At 50.6% G+C, this 22,124-nt stretch overlaps 1 pseudogene; it reads left to right on the top strand.

Annotated features, from left to right (window-relative positions):
- Nucleotides 1–18,305: 18,305 nt before the first annotated feature.
- Nucleotides 18,306–18,543, top strand: LOC139279148 (U2 spliceosomal RNA; annotated as a pseudogene).
- Nucleotides 18,544–22,124: the final 3,581 nt, after the last annotated feature.

Raw genomic sequence — 22,124 nt, 5'->3', positions numbered from 1 at the left:
GGATGTTTCCAGTAGAGTGGATAAGGGAGAACCAGTTGATGTGGTATATTTGGACTTTCAGAAGGCGTTCGACAAGATCCCACACAAGAGATTGATGTGCAAAGTTAGAGCACATGGGATTGGGGGTAGTGTACTGACATGGATTGAGAACTGGTTGTCAGACAGGAAGCAAAGAGTAGGAGTAAATGGGTACTTTTCAGAATTGCAGGCAGTGACTAGTGGGGTACCGCAAGGTTCTGTGCTGGGGCCCCAGCTGTTTACACTGTACATTAATGATTTAGATGAGGGGATTAAATGTAGTATCTCCAAATTTGCGGATGACACTAAGTTGGGTGGCAGTGTGAGCTGCGAGGAGGATGCTGTGAGGCAGCAGAGCGACTTGGATAGGTTAGGTGAGTGGGCAAATGCATGGCAGATGAAGTATAATGTGGATAAATGTGAGGTTATCCACTTTGGTGGTAAAAACAGAGAGACAGACTATTATCTGAATGGTGACAGATTAGGAAAAGGGGAGGTGCAAAGAGACCTGGGTGTCATGGTACATCAGTCATTGAAGGTTGGCATGCAGGTGCAGCAGGCGGTTAAGAAAGCAAATGGCATGTTGGCCTTCATAGCAAGGGGATTTGAGTACAGGGGCAGGGAGGTGTTGCTACAGTTGTACAGGGCATTGGTGAGGCCACACCTGGAGTATTGTGTACAGTTTTGGTCTCCTAACCTGAGGAAGGACATTCTTGCTATTGAGGGAGTGCAGCGAAGGTTCACCAGACTGATTCCCGGGATGGCGGGACTGACCTATCAAGAAAGACTGGATCAACTGGGCTTGTATTCACTGGAGTTCAGAAGAATGAGAGGGGACCTCATAGAAACATTTAAAATTCTGACGGGGTTAGACAGGTTAGATGCAGGAAGAATGTTCCCAATGTTGGGGAAGTCCAGAACCAGAGGTCACAGTCTAAGGATAAGGGGTAAGCCATTTAGGACTGAGATGCGGAGGAACTTCTTCACCCAGAGAGTGGTGAACCTGTGGAATTCTCTACCACAGAAAGTTGTTGAGGCCAATTCACTAAATATATTCAAAAAGGAGTTAGATGAGGTCCTTACTACTACGAGAAAGCAGGAATGGGGTACTGAAGTTGAATGTTCAGCCATGAACTCATTGAATGGCGGTGCAGGCTAGAAGGGCCGAATGGCCTACTCCTGCACCTATTTTCTATGTTTCTATGTTTCTATGTTTCTATGTCTATGTTTCTATGTTTCTATGTTTACCGATAGTTGTATGAGGTGTATTGCGATAAGTAATTCGAAAATTTGACGGTTTGTGGTCCAACGACAACTGCTGTTTCTTTGTATTGCATCCAACATTTGTTTGATGAGAGCACGTTTTACAATTTGTACTATGCGCACTGTTGCACCATTTAAAGCAGGGTGGTGTGATCGAACCTTGGTATGTTTAACACTATTTCTGCTTATGAACTGTGCAAATTCTTCTGAACTAAATTGCAGCCCATTATCAGACACAATATCTTCTGGGAAGCCATATTAAGAAAACAATCTTCACAAATGATCTAGGGCTAGAACCTCCACTTTTTTTGCATGCTTAACGCCCACTTATACGTCATTTCAGCAGTAAAATGGGCGTTAACGCCCATATATCGCCCATGTTGGCACAAAATGAAAACTGACAGGCATTTTTAGGAAATTTATCGCCGAGCGTTACTTTCTCCATGTGCTTAATATTACCGCCTGTCCACTTTTTTGGGGCAGAATCATCAGAATGGGTGAAATCAACGGCCATAATATCGTCCAGCGTTAATTTCCGCACGGATTCAATAATACCTCCCGCCCACTTTTTTTTGTCTAAAGTGCACATTTGACGAAACTAACACCCAGGAAATCGCCCACCCTCACTTTCACCACCTCGCACACACATCGCCCACAATATCGCTTGTCCAAAAAAAAGCCCAGAAAAGTGGAACTGTTCTGAACGAACGGCAGCGGTGTGGCTGGCATTTTTAAATCACAGGTTGTTTCATTGTAAAGGCTGCCTCAACGTTGGGGGAGTTTGCACTGACTCTGGTGTTCTTCTCAGGTGAAGTGAACATCTCAACAGATATATTTTCAGACTCTGGACAATTGAGGGTTTACTGTAGGTGTATTTTAGTGAGGAAATCATTGCTTTTGATCAATCGCTATTATACTTTCAACGCAATGGGGCCACCAAACAATAACTGTACTTAAGCAGCGCTTCAGATGTCTTGACCACTCAGGAGGGGAGCTACAATACAACCCTGAGCAAGTAGCTAAATTCATGGTCGTGTGCTCAACCTGGCTATCAGGAGGGGCCAAGAATTGCCAGAAGGCACGGATGCTCTACCTCGGGAGAGAGAGGAAGAGGATGACGAGGGGCTGGATGCTGACCTAGGGCCAGACAATCAGGCTGGCTGGTCAACCATGCCCACAACCCCCTCCAGACCGCAGGGAAGGGCCCGTGGTGGCTACATAGCTGCTAGACTCTTACCTGAGGAGCTGACATCTGAACGATTTGCCTGAAAGAGCGTTGATGTGAGTGACAACGTTGACACATTGCTGTGTGTGTGCAGCTCAGGCATCAATGGTGCCCATCAGCTTGGTGCCAGTTAAAGTTTATGTTGATTGATGTTAAGTTGTATTTAACCCTCTCATGTTAAGGAATCACCAGTGTGTAATGGTGCAGCCATCTGAGACAATGTGCAACAAGGTTATGTTCAAAAAAAATTTTTTTATACCAACATTGGTCTCAAATCATAGGTATCACAGGCAATAACACCCAACCCCTGCCCACACCCCACTTTTTCCACATTGACATAAATCACATGGTCAACATGTTGAGCAACACAGAATACAAAGGCAAAGCAGGAGCGTGGTCCCCAGCCCCCATACATTGCAACAAATTGCATACACCCAGATGAAGATATAACACAGCCATCACCTGCGGACATGCACCTCACTTTCCTTTCCCGTCCCCTTCTTCTCCCCACCTCTACCCCTTCCCCTCTTCGCTCCATGGTGCATGGCCGAGGAGCTCCTCAGGCGGTGCCTCATTGGTGGGGGGGAATGAAGGCAGATGCGTCGATTGCACGGGTACTGGAGCGGGGGTTGCCGAGGGGGCATCATTCTCTGATGCAGAAGCAGGATCTTGGTCCTTGCTCTCATCTGTCGTTCGCAGTGGTGGTGTGGAACTTAGGGGTGGAGTCCCGCGCTCCGGGACCACTGGGAAGCCTGTGCCAGCAGTGTTCCTGGCTATTGCCTCCAGGGCCTCCGCCATCCATGGAATATACTCTATCATGATGGTCAACTGTTGGGATATGCCCCCCAAAGCTTCGATGAGCTGGTCACCAATGTCTACAGTCCTCCTGGACAACTGTACCATTTCTCCGCTCTCATGTGGCTCTCGTGGAACAGACCTGCCACATCTACGAGACTTCCGCGGGGTCGGCGCCGTGCTGGGGACAAATGGGGTGCCCTGTGGCGAGGTGCTTGGGGCCGGTACCTCCAGGGTGGAGGTGGGAATGACCGGAGGACCACTAGATGGCCTTGGGGTGGAATGGCTTCCGGACCGTGGCAATGCAGGTTCCTCAAAGTCCGCACTCTCATCCGTTGAGAATAGTCCCAGCCAATTGACAGGCGAGAATCGGAGCTCCTCGGCACCAGGTATTGGATCGTCCAGAGAGTCAGGCCCTGCGCCCCTACCTTCTGGCCTCTGTGGTCTTGTCTTGGGACGTGCTGCTGGCTGAGCTGCAAAACACAAATGAGGTTATTAGAGGAGAAGGGGGTGCTACGGTGACAAGGTGAGTCCAGCGCTACACACAGCAAATGCACAACAAAAGCACCACCGCTCTCAAAATCATCACAGACATCACATTTCATGACCATCAACAGATTTGCATTGCAATGATTTTCATTGGGCCATCATTATTTCTAGGACAATTTTAGAAATCATCTATCATATATGATTGTTCGGATATGAGTGGGTGTGGCATCTATTGACTTTATATCACACAATGGTGTAAGCTTTACTCACGTGGCATCACTTCAGGATCTGCAGATGCATCCGTGGCTGTCCGGGGGTGCTTCCCCACGAGTGTGAGCACACGCTCCTCCATCTCAGTGATGTCACTGGGGACTGGTCACCTCATCATCAATAGCTTCTTCTGTAAAAGGTGACAGGCCGACATGGCATGCGATCATTGTGTGATATCATTGCTAGGTACTGTCACAGAGACTGATACAACACATAACTGACAGATATAATCATGATTATTATGAAAATTATCATTCTTTACCTAAAGACGTACACCGTGCTTTGAACAAAACATTCCCGGTAAAAGTGAAAGATCTCACATCTGATGATAGTCACTCATGACTGTTACAAATCAAATGATAGAAATATATAAGTACATGTAAATCAACATAATACTTACTCTTGCAGATCCCACAAGATCGTTCCATCGTTTTCAGCATTGGTTGCCCTCACGAACCTCGTTGGTCGCCGACGAGACCACCTCTGCCATCTTGGTCCATTTACTCTAGTAGGCCTTTGGAGTGGGCTTCCCACGCCCTCCCTGTGTCAAATCACTCCAGCGTGACTCGACCTCCTGCAGGAGGGAGGCATTTGCTTCATCCGAGAACCTCCTGGATCTTTTGCGCCCTGCAATGTGCTCCTCTCCCACCTCACTGCACTCTCCAGCATCAGTCTCCACAGCATCTTTCCATTATAGGCCAAATTCGGGCAAATATGTGGCTGGTAACTGCTCATTTTTGTTTGCCTACTTGCTGTGAAGCTCTAAAGTCTCCCTCCTTCCTCCCAAAGCAGCCACACCATCACCCAGCCACATCTTCAATCCCTTTGAACTCCCTCTCTCTCTGTCTCCTCTTCTGCACATGTCATGATGACCGTTGACCTCCTGAATCGCGGGAATCGAGCGTTGCCATGCCGTTGCTAAGGACGGCCACACTTTACGGTAGAAGGTCAATAAAGTTTAATGCTACCGCCCATTTCATATCGCTCGCAGTAACGCCCATTTTCAAAAATGGAGATTAGGTACTTTGAGAATGGGTGAGAAGCCGGCAATCTGAAAGCCCTTTTTTAATGCCCACACTGGAAATAACATCCATTTTTGGGCGATAAGCACAAAAGTGGAGGTTTTAGCCCCGAGTGTTATACTTGATATTTTCCGCATCGGAAACACCTCTACCCATTTTGAATGGCTAGCAACCACAATGAATAATTGTTGTCCTTCTAGCTCAGCAAAATCTACATGTAACCATTGCCTTGCCCTGGGAGGCCATGTGCATGGCTGTAATGGTAATTGTGGTTGTTTCTTGCTTACTGATTGATATGTTGTAAACTTATGATGTACTCTATATCCTTATCTAAACTGGTCCACCAGAAATAACTACATGCAAGACTCTTGGTCAAGCACATCCCCAGGTGCTGGTCATGAAGATCTGCTAATAATTTGGACCTGAACCTACGGTGTAACATTCTCTTCGCCCACTCAGGCCCTGGCACCGGCCCTCTCCCCCCCACCCCCGACTCTCTCTCCCCCTCCAACTCTCTCCTCCCGTGACTCTCTCTCTCTCTCCCCTGACTCTCTCCACCCCAGCTCTCTCCACCCAACTCTCTCCCCCCTGGACTTTCTGCCTCCCCTCACTCTCTCCCCACTGACCCTCTCCCCCCGACTCTCACCTCCCCTCAGACTCTCTCTCTCCCATCTCTCTCCCTCCCCTGACTCTCTGCCTCCCCTCACTCTCTCACCACCGACCCTCTCCCCCTGACTCTCACCTTCCCTTAGACTCTCTCCCCCCTCCGACTCTCTCCCTCATCCGACTCTCTCCCCACCCACCCTCGATTCTCTCCCTCCCATCTCTCTCCTCACCCACCCATGACTCTTCCCCCCCCCGACTCTCCCCGACCTTTCTTCCCCCCCCCGACTCGCTCCTCCCCAATTCTCTTCCCACCACCCCCCCAACTCCCCCCCCCCCGACTCGCTCCTGTCTGACTTGCTCCTCCCAACTTCCCCCCCACCGACCTCCCCACCCCTGACTCTCCTCTCCCGACTCTCTCCCCCAAACTCTCTCCCCACTCACCTGACTCTCCCCTCCCCGACTCTCTCCCCTCTGACTCTCTCCCCCCCGACTCTCTTCCCCCCCGAGCAGGCCTGGAGCTGAGATGGACCAGAGAGGCTGGGGAGAGAGAGAGATTGGGGGGCGGGGGGGTTGGTGAGAGGCTGGGGGAGAGAGAGAGGCTGGGGGAGAGAGAGAGGCTGGGGGAGAGAGAGAGAGGCTGGAGTGGAGAGAGAGGCTGGAGGAGAAAGAGAAAGGCTGGAGGGGAGCGGGGGATGCTGGGGGAGAGAGAGAGAGACTGGGGTGGAGAGAGATGCTGGGGGAGAGAGAGAGAGGCTGGGGGAGAGAGAGTGGCTGCGAAGGAAGAGAGTAACTGGGGGGAGGGAGAGGCTGGGGGTGGAGGGAGAGACAGCGGCTGGGGGGAGAGAGATAGAGAGAGAGAGAGACACTGGGGGGGAAAGAGAGAGGCTGAGGGGAGAGATAGGCTGGGGTGGAGAGTTGGCTGGGATGGAGAGAGAGGCTTGGTGAGAGAGAGAGGCTAGGGTGGAGAGAGAAAGAGAGGCTGGGGGGAGAGAGAGAGGCTGGGGGGAGAGAGAGAGAGAGGCTGGCGGGGAGAAAGAGAGACTGGGAGAGAGAGAGGCTGGGGTGGAGAGAGAGAGGCTGGGGGAGAAAAGAGAGAGAGAGAGAGAGAGAGAGAGAGAGAGAGAGAGATAGACTGTGTGTTATGTATTAATGCTTGGGGGTCACCAGACACCAGTGGGCATCGCTGTCAGAGGTCATCGGGCTGTACGCATGTGGCATGTGTGCTTGGTCACCTGTATATAAGCTGGGTCTCTTTGTCAAGCTGGCATTCTTGGGCTGGAATAAAGACGGATCAGGTTGCACCTGAGTGAGTTTACAGTGACCAGACTTGAGCCATTACAATTGGCGATGAGGTAATTTAAGAACCTTCGCATGCACAATGGGCACTGTTGAAATCCTGGAGAGATTCGTAGAGGGCGAGGATTGGGCGGATTTTGTTGACCGCCTGGATCAGTATTTTGTGGACAACGACATGAAGGCAGAGGCCTAAGCAGTTAAACGCAGGGCAGGTCTCCTCATCGTTTGTGGTCCGAAAATTTACGGCCTCATGAAGAATCTTCTCTCGCCTGTACATCCAGCGGAGAAAGGGTATGAGGAATTGTGTATGTTGGTGGGTAACCATCTGAAGCCAAAAGAGGGGATTCATCACATCACGCTACCGTTTCTACACGCATGTTCGTGCTGAGGGCCAGCACGTGTCGGGATTTGTCGCCGACCTGCGACGTCTCACTGAGCCGTGTAAGTTCGGGAACATCCTGGAAGACATGCTGCATGATATCTTCGTGATAGGCATCAGCCATGATGCGATCCTCAGGAAGCTGTTGGCTGCAGAGACGCTGGATTTGAAAAAGGTCATCACGACTGCCCAGGCATGCATGACGATGGATGATAATTTGAGGCATATATCATTGATGAGTCGGAGTTCCACGGCAAATACTGTACACAAGATGGCGTCGTCTTCGGGCAGAGCTGCTTACGCGAAACCTGCTGCTGCTCAGAGCCCGACAACTGGTTCGAACCAGATTTCACCCTGTTGGCATTGTGGGGGCAATCATCGGTCTCATCAGTATCGGTTTAGACAATACTCATGCATTGTATGTTCGAAAGTGGGGCATCTTCACAGGATGTGTCTACAACGGAGCAAGCGTGGTGCGGCTCACCACGTGGTTGATGAGGACCAGTTCAGTGATGGCCCGGAACCCGAGGAGGAAGTGAATGGACTGTATTCGTTCCTGAGCAAGAGCCAGCCGATAGTCGTTAATGTGAATTTGAACGGCATGCCTGTATCAATGGAGTTGGACACGGGTGCGAGCCAGTCGATAATGAGCCAAAGGACATTCGACAAGCTGTGGGACACCAAGGTTGCAAAACCGAAGCTGAATCCAGTCAATGCCAGGTTGCAAACTTTCACGAAGGAACTCGTACTGGTGCTCGGCAGTGCAGCAATCAAGATGTCATATGACGGTGTTGTAAAACTCAAAGTTTTCTCAAAATTCAAAAATTCCCCCTCTGTGCGAAGAAACCCTAAGGAAGGATCATTTTGGACTCGCTTAAAATGAACTTTGGGATTTAAAAAAGATGCATGGGTCAGCAAGGGAAAAGGGCTGCAAACCATGGGAATACTAACCTCTGAAAAGGCCAGTCTTTGGGTATTGGAGCTCTCTGGGATATTTGAGCTAAACAAATTGTCTGGGGGAACTGTGTAAACTCCAAAACTCTGCTCCCTAGGAGACATTAACATTGCAACAATTGACCCAGCCATAGCTCTAAGTATGAAACCCATCCAGCACATGCATAATGTTAATCACCGATCTGGCCTGCATAGAAAACCCAGGCCTAGGCAGACAATGTAAATACCAGACATAATTTTTATAATCGCAACTCGAAATCAACAGATCGACACATCCTAAACAAGTTATCGTTAATGAGCCCGCCAAAATTCAACAAAGAATTACCAAGCCCGCCAAAACTAAGACAAAGAATCGGGTTTGATTTGGCGCGCAGATTAGAAAGGCTCTCAAGGTATAATTGAGGCCCTGTTTTACAGCCAAGAACACACTTTGCTTCGACACCAGCTTTGTATGCTTCAGACCTGGCAGACTTCAAGATCAGCACACCAGCTTTCCATAACCTGGTTCTTCAGAACATCAACCAAGACAGCATGGCAAATGACCAGGACACCAAGCACGCCGCGGCAGCAAGAGGCTCATGAAACAATCACCAACAACCAAATTGATAATATTGAGCTACCACGACTAACAATTTCCAAACTGAAGTCAACTCGACGAAAACCCGAAGATTCGCAAGCTGTTTCCACTCCACAAGCTATCCTTGAGCTACCAACGGGTAAAACATTACCAAAAAGAACTTTAAAACCTACTGCTGATGGAAGAAAGTGGGTACTTACCCCATAAATCCAATACGCGCCCGACCGCATCAGCAGATACCACCCAACTGAAGACTAAGCAGCAAGAAGTCTTCCACGACTTTTGAGGTACGGCAAGCAGAACCTGCAGAGTCCAGTGAACCCCAAAACCGCGAACCACCGCTAACTCTCAATAAGAGGATTGGTGAGCATTATCCCTGTTGCCCTAGTGTTTAACCTAGTCAGGTTTAGGCATTGGGAGGTGGGAGGTGTATTATTTTCTGTAACCCCTTTTGTATATGTAATAAAGTGTTCCTTATTCTAGAGATTGTAAGTTTTGACATTGTACTTTTCTTTCCTGAATAAAATCAAAGATTCTTGTACCAAAACCAGTTGTCACATCCCGCAATAAATCCAAAGTCTAGAACGCAGGGAGTGGGAGCGATTCGAACCGCTCAGGTCAGAAGTGAACCTGACCCCCACACCACCCACTAAAGAATGGCGACCACAGCAGGACTTATTATTACAAAGGATGTGATGCAGAGAATACTGTTTTGGAGGAAAAAACTAAGATGGAAGAGAGGATTTCCTCTTATGAGTATCAGAAAGTAAATGTCACTAAGGAATGGGTGCTTGGTCTATTGCGTGCTGAGCGTCCGGGAGATGCTGCAGCCCAGTGGACTGCAAGCAAAGACCATAAGGAATCAATAGAGAAAGCAATCTGGTTGATCAACTTGCAGCGACAGGTCCAGCTCCTAGATAGAAGCATTGAGTCACTGCAGGCAGAACTGTGGCAATGTGCGGAAAAAACACATGAAAGGGCAATGGTAGGAGAAAGGTTGTGGGGAGAACTACGCAAGCTGAAACAAGGAAAGACGCAGCTAGTGGAGAGGTACAGGAACAGCCAGGATTACTTTCAGTATCAGGTCACTGAGGCTAAGAATAATGAAAAGATACTGCGGGAAGAGAATGCTCGTCTTACCCTTCAAATAAAAGAGGAGGAGGAGAGGTTAAGAGACGTACAGGCAGCTTACAAAGTAGCCAGCACGAATGGGTTTGAGTCGGGGGACCACGGTCCCTGCCAGCAACAAATCAAAACTTTAACCCTTGCTCTGTCCAAGGCCAAAGGCATGGTATGCCTAATTATCCTGGGTGGACCTGGAAGATAAAGGGGAAACTGTTCAACCACGACCTGTGGCGCGGGGGTTGGTACCGGTTCGGCAGCAGGAGGGGTGAACGAGTTGTGAGGCGGACAGAGATTGCGGTCCACCACCACTTGTGGCGCCGAGTTTCAGCTCGGTTTGGCAGCAGGGAGGGGTGGGCGAGCCAGACCAAGATGGACCAGAACCGGGGCCGATGTGCCCGGTCCGGCAACAAATGTTTGGCCCGCCCGTCGGTGGTGGGGGTCAGGGACCCCTAGAATGTCACTTTGTGGTTCCCCACACTACCCAACAGCTTAGGGCTATGATAAGCCACCTGGGTAAGCTCACTCAGAAGGGAGACCCCTCGGTCCACTTTATGGAAGTGGAACAGGCAGGGGATATTGACAGGTGCGATTGCTGAGTTGGCTAAGATGCTCCTCGTCTTACTAGATGACAAGCTGCATCAGTCCCTCTCTGCTGAAAGCAAAAGGGGGCAGGGTACATATGCTGCCATCCGCGAGGACATTTTGGAAGCCATGGGTTGTAATGACGAGAGTCCCTTCTCCTGAAGTGAAGTGGAGAAGACAGTGCAGCTCACAGGGGAAAACCCACAGGCTTTTGCAGACAGACTGTGGTCTGTGTACAAGAGCCGCCTGTGGTGGGGCTCTCAAACGGGATCACCTGACCCGGGACGAGAGAGCCCGCTGGCTCCGAAGCCTGGTGGTAAACAGCTCACCATGGATCAAAGCAAAGGCTGAGGCCTGGTTTGTCCTGCAAGATCCCCGTGCCACCGAGAAGGCAGTGGTCAGGCAACTGACCCTAGCTTACTGAACGGTAGAGGAACGGAAGAGCACCCACCCAAAGGAAAGGTCCACGAAATCAGACCTAGTCAGGATAAGAAGGAATGGCATCAGGAAGGGGGCAACCCCTGTGAAATGAAGCGTACTTGCTTCGAGTGCGGGAAGAGTGGGCACTGGAGAAAGGATTGTAGGAATCCATGGAAGAGTAGCACAGGGAAGAATTCTCCAGCCCCTGCCCAAAAGACCGAGACCTGGAAACCAGTCTCTCCCCACACGTTCGACACATTCATGACTGCGCTCCAACAGTACTAGATGGCCCTGGGAGGGTAGCTATGGCCACCGGTACCGAAATCCCATCTGCCCCATCCCATCCAGGACAGTGACTAGGACATGCGCAGCCTGTTCACCTGTGTTCCCTCGAGTACGATGTATGGAGGAGACCATGGAGGTGGAGAAGGTGAAGGTGACTTATCTGCTGGATACCGGTGCATCAAGCACCCTCGTCTATGCAGATAACCCCGCCGCCTCACCTCTGTCTAGCGGGGTCCCATACAGCTTAGTGGGTTTCACAGGCACCGAGCAGGCTGGCTCATTCTCCGTTCCGCTCTCTATTCATTTGGGAACACTCCACATCAAGTGGACTTGTGGCCTAATGAAGTGGGAGCAGGGATGGAAGCGGATCCTGGGGGCCGATTTTATTATAGGCCACGGGATTCTAGTGGATTTAAGAAACCACTGTCTTTGGGGAGCAGTATGTACAGGACAGGAAAGTGAGGTGGTGGTTATCCCAGAAAAATGGGGCAAAGGGACGGTGTGCACCATGAAGCCAAAGAGGGTTACCACCTCGAATCGCTGGTCAGTAACACTCTGATGGAATACCAAGAGTGTGTGAGGAAAAACCTTGCAGCTTTTGCCACTCACAAACACAACTGTGGAAGGAGAAACGGGGTCGAGGTTAGATGGGGACCCCATGACCCAACCACAGAAACAGTATAATTTCCCCAGGGAAGCGGAGGCAGACATGGAAACAGCCTTGGGTTCTTTGGTTAAACAGTGGGTATTGAGACCAATAGCCACCCATGTGAACTCTCCATTGTGGCCGGTTAAGAAACCGGACAACTCCTGGAGAGCTACGGTGGACTATCGAGTACTCAACCGTAACATCCCCACCTGTGCACCCACTGTTGCTGCTGTCGCCGACCTCATTGGAAGTATCCCAGCCTCCGCGACCACCTTCACAGTGCTGGATATTTCCAACGGGTTCTGGTCCATACCTTTAAGAAGGGAAGACCAGTACAAGTTTGCTTTTACCGTTAAAGGACAGCAATACACTTGGAACTGTCTCCCTCAGGGCTTCCACAACAGCCCCAGTATTTTCCATCAGTGCATGGCCAACTGTTTAAAGAGTTTCAGCAGACCCCAGCAATTAGTACAGTATGTGGACGACCTGCTTCTATTCACTGATAAGGGGGAGGAGCATGGCCCACTGCTGGCTGAGCTGCTGGAGCTGCTGAAAGAAGAGGTGTTTAAAGTGAATCCCAAGAAGGCACAGATCAGCCAGAAGGAAGTAAAATTCCTGGGACTGGCTGTGCGCGCTGGGGAAAGGGCCATTGATAAAGCTAGAAGGAAAGCAGTGCAGAAGTTACCAGCCCCCAACACAGTGACAGGAGTAACATAGAAACATAGAAAATAGATGCAGGAGTAGGCCATTCGGCCCTTCTAGCCTGCACCGCCATTCAATGAGTTCATGGCTGAACATGCAACTTCAGTACCCCATTCTTCCTTTCTCGCCATACCCCTTGATCCCCCTAGTAGTAAGGACTACATCTAACTCCTTTTTGAATATATTTAGTGGATTGGCCTCAACAACTTTCTGGGGTAGAGAATTCCACAGGTTCACCACTCTCTGGGTGAAGAAGTTTCTCCTCATCTCGGTCCTAAATGGCTTACCCCTTATCCTTAGACTGTGACCCCTGGTTCTGGACTTCCCCAACATTGGGAACATTCTTCCTGCATCTAACCTGTCTAAACCCATCAGAATTTTAAACGTTTCTATGAGGTCCCCTCTCATTCTTCTGAACTCCAGTGAATACAAGCCCAGTTGATCCAGTCTTTCTTGATAGGTCAGTCTCGCCATTCCGGGAATCAGTCTGGTGAATCTTCGCTGCACTCCCTCAATAGCAAGAATGTCCTTCCTCAGGTTAGGAGACCAAAACTGTACACAATACTCCAGGTGTGACCTCACCAAGGCCATGTACAACTGTAGCAACACCTCCCTGCCATTTGCTTTCTTAACCGCCTGCTGTACCTGCATGCCAACCTTCAATGACTGATGTACCATGACACCCAGGTCTCGTTGCACCTCCCCTTTTCCTAATCTGTCACCATTCAGATAATAGTCTGTCTCTCTGTTTTTACCACCAAAGTGGATAACCTCACATTTATCCACATTATACTTCATCTGCCCACTCACCTAACCTATCCAAGTCGCTCTGCAACCTCATAGCATCCTCCTCGCAGCTCACACTGCCACCCAACTTAGTGTCATCCGCAAATTTGGAGATACTACATTTAATCCCCTCGTCTAAATCATTAATGTACAGTGTAAACAGCTGGGGCCCCAGCACAGAACCTTGCGGTACCCCACTAGTCACTGCCTGCCATTCTGAAAAGTCCCCATTTACTCCTACTCTTTGCTTCCTGTCTGACAACCAGTTCTCAATCCATGTCAGCACACTACCCCCAATCCCATGTGCTTTAACTTTGCACATTAATCTTTTGTGTGGAACCTTGTCGAAAGCCTTCTGAAAGTCCAAATATACCACATCAACTGGTTCTCCCTTGTCCACTCTACTGGAAACATCCTCAGTAAGATCTTTTCTAGGGCTAACCGGGTACTGCAGAGATTTCATTGAGGATTATGTAGCCACAGCAGCCCCTCTGCTCCGACTCCTACACAAGGGAGTGGAGTGGGAATGGGATAAAGGTTGCGAGGCAGCATTTATCCAACTCAAGAAAGATCTGCAGATCCCGCCGGCTTTAGGAGCTATTGATGGGGGGAAGGAGTTTTTCCTGGAGGTAGCAGCCAGCGGGGACAGTCTGAGCACACTACTGCTCCAGGAGTTTACTCCTCCAGGATACTCACGGACATGGAGAGGGGTTACTCCAACTGTGAGCGGCACCTCCTCGCTACTCACTGCGCTGTGAAAAAATCATTGAACTTCACAGGGGGGTTCCCTATCACACTCCTTACCCACCATATGCCCACCCAAATGCTCCTGGACGGGAGAATGAAGGACGGGACAGTGAGCAGTGCCCGCATTGCTCGCTGGACCCTGCTCCTGTCCCAGATGGTCCTAAGGGTAAAGGGTCTCTGTGAGCCGAGGCTCGCAGTCAACATGATGTATCCAGGGACAGCCCACCTGTGTTCCATAGAACGGGTATGGGAAGTTAACATAGGCTTTCGGACCGGGTTACACCCCACAGGCCGAAACATCTATGTCGATGGTTCAAGCACTGTATCTGCGGGTGAACGACTCACAGGCTGCGGAGTTTATGACCCAGAGGCAGGCATTGCCCTGGCGATTAAACTCTCCAGTACCATGAGTGTCCAGCATGCTGAACTGTCGGCGGTGGTGTACGTGGTCACACACCCTGAGGAATTCCTTACCCTGTAGACGATTTGCTCAGATAGCATGTTCACATGCAATTCTTGTACGGAATACCTGGCTATCTGGTCGCGGATACACATCTGCAGGCGGGAGACCTCTGGCAATTAAGTCTTTACTGGAAAAGATCATAGGGGAGGAAGGGAAGGTATATATACACAAGGTGAAGGTACATTCAACCACTGAATCTTGTAGCGAGGGAAACCAGTTGGCTGACATGTTGGTCAAGCAAGGTGCTTGCACGGGCAAGCTCTGGGATCCGTACAATGCAAGCCCCATTGCAGCGGTTAGGGGCAGGATTGGGACGACAGGGAGAGCAGGGGAAGCATTGCCCCCGGACCTGAAAACGGTAGACCCAAGACCCCGTCCTCAAAACTGTCCTGAACATGCTAGCTAAAGGGGAAAAGGTAGACGGCCCGTACGGCACCACAGCTATTGCCATTAAAGAAGGCATGTTGTTCAGGGGGGAGCAATGGGTAGTACCGCAACAACACCGGAGAGAGTTCCTCCAGCTGGTCCACGAGGGTCCAGGAGCAGGACACCCCGGACCTGAAATCACCTGGCAATGGGTGGAACAGGCAGGGTGGTGGCCAGGACTCAGGGAAGATATCCGCGAGTTTTACGCCGGCTGTCTGATGTGCGCTGCCAACAACCCATACCCCCAGAAAAGGAAGGTGTCTATGCACATATCAGGAGGGTAGAGGGACCCTGGCAGTCGATCCAGATCGATTACATCGGGTCCGTACCCACTGCCCAGGGAAGCTAAAAGTACTGCCTAGTGTTGGTGGACGTGTTCACTAAGTGATGGAAGCCTTCCCATGGCGTATATCTACTGCATTGAGAACAGCTAGGATCCTGGTCAGGGAAGTGTTCTCCTGATGGGAACTACCACAATATGTGGACTCCGACCAAGGGAGTCACTTCACCGGGTGATGCAGGAGACCCTTAAGGTGCTTGGCATCGAGGGGAAATGGCATGTCGCCCACAACCCCAGTCATCCGGGCCTGTGGAGCGGTTAAACCGCACTATTAAAGAAAGGTTACGGAAATAGACGGGGGACTCACCCAAGAAGTGGGTGGAGGTCTTGCCACCGGTCCTCGTGGAGATCCAGGCCAGCCAGTTACTCCCCGTACGAGCTCATGACCGGCAGAGCCATGCGTACCCCCACCCATGTACTAACCACGGTTCTCACGCAAGGCCAACTCAGGGAAGCGAACCAGGACAGCTTTGTCAGGAATCTGTTTGAACACTTAAACAGATTCACTGGCAGGCTGCTAACAACATGGGAAAACAGCATCGGAGCAACCGACTGCTGCTAGAGCCCCGCAAACACCACGAATGGGAGATAGGGGACCAGGTTAGGTACGGAACTACGCTCGAATAGGGGTTTTTAAGGCACTGTACATGGGGCCGTACCACATTGTCGACAAGGCAAGCCCCATGGTCTATTCCATAAAGATGCCCCGCTGTACAAAGTGGTTCCACATAAACCAGTGTAAACTGTTTAACCCCGGGACAGCTGCTAAGCGTAAAGGACAGCCAGGGACAGTGAACCGTTCTAGGGACAGGGATCCTCAGCCAGCAGCCTCCGACTGTGGAAAGCCCACAGTGGATGTTGCAGACTCACAGATTGTACCTAGAGGGGCAGTGAACTGTATTACTGGAGGAGCTATTCCCCCAATCATGTGGGACTCAGACGCACCCCCAGTAACTAGAGCCTTAAGAAGGGCTCCCCGCACACCACGGCCTAAAACACCGTGGTCACCAGCACCCCAGTTTCAGTGGTTCAGCCCCAGGAGGTTTGCCATCTGTAAAAGAATACCCAAGATCAGGGATCAGTCTACGGACAGGGACCCCCAGCCAGTAGCCTTCGGCGGTGAGGGACTCAGAGGAGAGGTAGTGGTGGACCAGCACCAACTGAGAGTCCCGAGCCTGCAGCCCCCGGCAGTGCAGTTAACAAAATGAACTCAGCAGCCACACCTAAAGGGGTAGTGTGCTGTAGCACCGGAGGGGCCATTCCCTCGATATTGTTGGACTTACCTCCGGTTAGAACACTCCGGGTCCTGCGGTACAGGCCGCCTTACCACCGGCCACACAGGCAGCCCAGAGACTACAAAAGGAAGCAGAAAAACAGGGATTAACCTGGCCACCTGGAGACAGGTGGCAGATGTATATAATATGAGTTTAAGAGTCTTAGTTTAAGTTAAGATTTTAGGAATTTCAGGTTACCACGACCTCAAGAAGATACCATATATATAGAAGTAGTGAGATGAATTTAAAAAATGGGTTAATGAAGGAGTTTTGGCTGGCAGCTGAGGCACTAGTGAAATAGACATGATAGTATTTGGGGGTAATGAAAGAACCCATCCTGCAGTTATTAGAGGAGGCACTACGATGACAAAAAGGTTAAAATTGTGGACAGAGCTACATTGCTGATTATGAAGCTAACTGACCAAGAGACAGAAGTTAAAGCAGACATCAGTTCCAATGTAGAAACTGGGATGAAGACAGCTCAGTTTATTAAAGACTTTATCAAGTTTCCATGAAGAAATCATGCGGTTTTTATGAACTAAGTTTAAGTTGGAACTCGATCACCTTTTGTCAAGCCGGAGAGTTTTTCTCAGGGCTGGGCTATCTGTTTTATGTGTCCCTACAGGAAGGAGATCGACATGAAGAGAGTCCTGCTCCTGCTCACCACCAAGGGACCAGGGAATGGTTTAGTATTGGTACCGACCGAAAAGGTGTTATACCAGGGGGTACACTATGCAGTAGCTTCAGTTATTTTAAACCTTACCGAGGTGCACTTACCTGACTGGTGCCCGAACAAAACAGAACAGCTATACCAGGCCCTACTCAGAGAAATGTTCAAGAATTTTTACGAGTGGAAGAATCCCTCATTTATGGGTGCTCAGGAGAGAGAGCAGCGATCGTCACTGCAGGGGGTGGCACACCGGGTGTGGAAGAGCTCACCGTTTTTTCCACAAGGGAAGGTGGCCAGGATGGCTGGGGTTTAACTCCACTCGATAATCCAGCCAGGCGGGGTTTACCTATGGAGAAGCTTCCATCCCATGCCCCAGGATGTGGATCGTTGCTGCGCGGGTTAGTGTTACGGAAGGAAAACGTGTGTGTTTGACTTGTAAAGGACAGATTCCCCCGGATAGATGGTGGTGGCTCAGGAAGCTGAGTAAGGACACGGGGGACCAGGGAACTGACTGGGAACAACTCGGTAATGATACTTACCGGACCATCACGGAAACACAGGGAGGAGTGAGTGTGTGTTGGAACAAGTGGTGGGAATCAGAACAGGGGATTTACGTCTGACTGTGGGGATCAGAGAGGGTCTGTCCCGCAGGCATATCGATCGCCTTCGCCAGGCAACGGCAAGATGTCGGGAAGGGGATGGGGTGGAATTTCAGCCTACACGTGTGTACGGTCCCACACTCCCCACTCCCAATCAACGCCACCGAACTTGTGGCACGCATTAAGAAACCCCTGCCCATGACCCCGACAGTATGGACAGTAATAGAGAGGTGTCCTACCACCACCAAGGGACCAGGGAATGGATTAGTATTGGTACCGACCAAAAAGGTGTTATACCAGGGGGTACACTATGCAGTAGCCTCAGTTATTTTAAACCTTACCGATCGCTTCTCGGCCTTTTGGCTAAGATCATGCGTAACTGGCCTGACAGGGGAGTAACCATGACCCCAAAGTGGTTCTCCCTGGATCAGGAAGGTGATTCTCCTATGCTTTTTGGAAATAGGAGGTGGGTGGGGTGGCTTGACCCATCCACCTCCACGGAGGTGTGTGGGGGGCCTGACCCATCCACCTCCATGGCACGAACCTGGTATTGCAGTACTTCCAGGAACGGTGCAGTGGCTCTAGGCCTTTTGGCTAAGAGCATTGGCGCAGAGTGATCCTTGATGTGTGCAAGGTGACCTCTGGCGTTTGTGATTTGACAAAGAATTGGAAAGATTGGCTACGAATTTAAAAAAAAACCTTACCGAGGTGCACTTACCTGACTGGTGCCCGAACAAAACAGAACAGCTATACCAGGCCCTACTCAGAGAAATGTTCAAGAATTTTTACGAGTTAGATTTCGGCAATGTAGATAAAGCAGATTTATATACCCTATACGGTGGGAACACTATGGGCACGGGGAGACAAAGAAGGGGAACCTGGAACGACATTTTTGCTGCATATAATACAGGATCCTCTGTGATAAATAGTATGGACGATATAGAACTGCAGACACAAATAAATGGTCTAAAGAACCAACTGCGAAAGATCCTAAAAAAGGAAATCACAGTGGTGGGCTCAGAGCTACACAAGGACCAGGCTATGATGGTCCATTTAAAAGAGATTATTGCTGAGCTGGAAAGGCATGCACAAACAGTTGATAGGCTGTACGCCAGCAGCTTTAAACCTGCACTGTGGTTTAGAATAGGCATTCAAGTGCTGGGGACACAGTATTATGTGTGCACCCCGGCTCCGGCACCCGGAGAGGCCAGTACCTGTCATAGCGTGCTCCCACTTTATGACATAAGGTGAGTGTAGTGTCTCTGCACCTTGTTGCAAACTCACACGAGGCATGGATATATCAGACACGGTCACTCTGTGACCTTCACTTTATTTCCAGGACTGAAGAATGCTGATCCTGGGTGGGACCTCCCCTTTTATACCTGGAAGCCCAGGTAAGGAGTTCACTCCCTGTGGTCAGGGTGTGCATTACAAGGGTACAGGTACAGTATGCATGAGTTACAGTAACATACTTAGTCATTGCAAGATGGTGAAATACATGACATCACCTCCCCCCTTAGTATTTTAGTTTCAGAGGTTAAGTCTATCGGGTGGTCAGCACTCTCTCGTGGAGCATCGCAGTTGTGACTCTGGTGGCTGAGCCTCAGCACGCGTCTCTGTCACTTGAGGTGATTCCGGCCTGTCCGGGCTGGCCGCAGGGACTGTGCATGCCGAGGGCTGTATTTGTTGCTCGTGCGATGGCAGTGGTGTGGGTGCTATCTCATCATGCTCTTCTTCCGGTTCCTCCGTGTCTATGCTGAACCTTGTCTTTACTTGGTCCAAGTGTTTGCAGCATATCTGCCCATTGTTTAGTCTGACCACCATGATCCTGTTTCCTTCTTTGCCAATTACGGTGCCCTCAAGCTATTTGGGTCCCAAAGTATGGTTAAGAACAAATACCAGGTCATCTATTTCTATACACCTCCCCCTTGAGCCTCGATCATGGAGCTCGGTTTGGGACTAGCACTTGCCTTCAACAATGTCTGCCAGGGCTGGGTGAATGAGGGACAGCCGTGTCTTGAGCGTGTGTTTCATGAGGAGTTCCGCTGGCGGGACTCCCGTGAGCGAGTGCGGGCGGGACCTGTAGGCTAGCAGGATGCGCGATAGGTGGTACTGCAGAGAGGGTCCTTGGATGCGTAGCATGCCCTGCTTTATCACTTGGATCGCTCATTCCGCCTGGCCATTGGAGGCCTGCTTGAATGGCGCTATCTGGACTTGCTTGATCCCATTGCCTGACATAAACTCCTGGAATTCATGGCTGGTAAAACACGGGCCATTATCGCTGACCAGGATGTCCGGCTAGCCGTGGGTCATGAAAACCATATGCAGACTCTCCACAGTGATGGATGTCGTGCACGAGTTCAATATGATGCATTCGATCCACTTCGAGTATGCATTGACAGCGATCAGGAACATTTTTCCCATGAACGGGCCTGCATAGTCCACATGAATACGTGACCATGGCCTGGTGGGCCAGAGCCACGGGCTGAGTGGGGCCTCCCTGGGGGCATTGCCCAGCTGGGCACACGTCATGCACCTGCGAACCCAGTGTTCCAGGTCTGAGCCAATCCCCGGCCACCACATGTGTGACCGGGCAATTGCCTTCATTAACACGATGCCAGGGTGCTCACTGTGGAATTCCCTGATGAATGCTTCCCTTCCTTTCTGGGGCATGACTACCCAGCTGCTCCATAACAGGCAGTTGACTTGGATGGAGAGTTCATCCATCCGTCTCTGAAACGGCCTGACTTCCTCGGGGCACGCCCTGTGTGCGGGCGCCCAATCCCCAGTCAGGACACATTTCTTTATCATGGATAGGAGGGGGTCCCTGTTGGTCCAGAGTTTGATCTGGCGGGCTGTGATGGGGGAGCCCGCAGTGTCAAAAGCCTCAACGGCCATGACCATCTCGGTGCTCTACTCCGACGCCCCCTCGGTGGTGGCCAGTGGGAGCCTGCTGAGCACATCAGCGCAATTTTCGGTGCCTGGCCGATGCCGTATGGTGTAGTCATACGCAGCCAGCGTGAGGGCCCATCGCTGTATGCGAGCTGACGCATTAGCGTTGACAGCCTTGCTGTCGGACAACAGGGATGTTAACGGCTTGTAGTCCGTCTCTAGCTCGAGCCGTCTACCGAAAAGGTACTGGTGCATCTTTTTCACACCGTACACACACGTGAGTGCCTCCTTCTCGACCATGCCATACCAAGCTCTGCCTGGGAGAGCGACCTGGAGGCATAAGCCAGCGGTTAGAGTCGGCCATCATCGTTACCCTGCTGCAACACACACCGAACCCCATAGGATGATGCATCGCATGTTAAAACAAGTTTTTTAGAGGGGTCATACAAAGTCAAAAGTTTGTTGGAACACAGCAGGTTCCTCACCTTATTGAAAGCCCGTTCTTGACAATCCCCCCAAGATCATTCACAACCTTTACAGAGAAGCATGTGTAATGGCTCCAACAATGTGCTTAAGTTCGGCAGGAAGTTCCCAAAATAGTTCAAGAGTCCCAGGAATGATCGCAACTCCGACGTGTTGCCGGGCCTGGGCGCCCGGCGAATCGCTTCAGTTTTTGATTCAGTGGGCCGGATCCCATCTGCGGCAACCCTCCTGCCCAGGAATTCGACCTCTGGAGCCAAAAACACGCACTTGGCCTTTTTCAGCCGCAGGCCTAACCGATCCAATCGGCATAGCACCTCTTCCAGGTTGCGGAGGTGTTCCTCGGTGTCTCGACCCATTATAAGGATTTCGTCTTGGAACAGGACCGTTTCAGGGATGGACTTGAGCAAGCTTTCCATATTTCACTGAAAGATAGCCGCTGCCGAACGAATGCCAAACGGGCACCTATTGTAAACAAATAATCCTTTGTGTGTCATGATGGTGGTCAGAAACTTGGATTCTTCAGCCAGTTCCTGAGTCATGTAGGCCGAAGTGAGGTCCAGCTTCGTGAACAGCTTACCACCTGCCAGCGTGGCAAAAAGGTCCTCCGCTCTCGGGAGCGGATATTGGTCTTGCAGTGACACTCGGTTGATGGTGGCTTTGTAGTCGCCACAAATCCTAACCGAGCCATCTGCTTTGAGGATGGGAACAATGGGACTTGCCCAGTCGCTGAATTCAACGGGCGAAATTATGCCCTCTCTGAGCAGCCTGTCCAGTTCACTTTCAATTT

The sequence above is a fragment of the Pristiophorus japonicus genome, chromosome 1, assembly GCF_044704955.1.
Source record: "Pristiophorus japonicus isolate sPriJap1 chromosome 1, sPriJap1.hap1, whole genome shotgun sequence".
NCBI lineage: Eukaryota > Metazoa > Chordata > Chondrichthyes > Pristiophoridae > Pristiophorus > Pristiophorus japonicus.
This window is presented reverse-complemented; position numbering and strand designations above follow the sequence as displayed.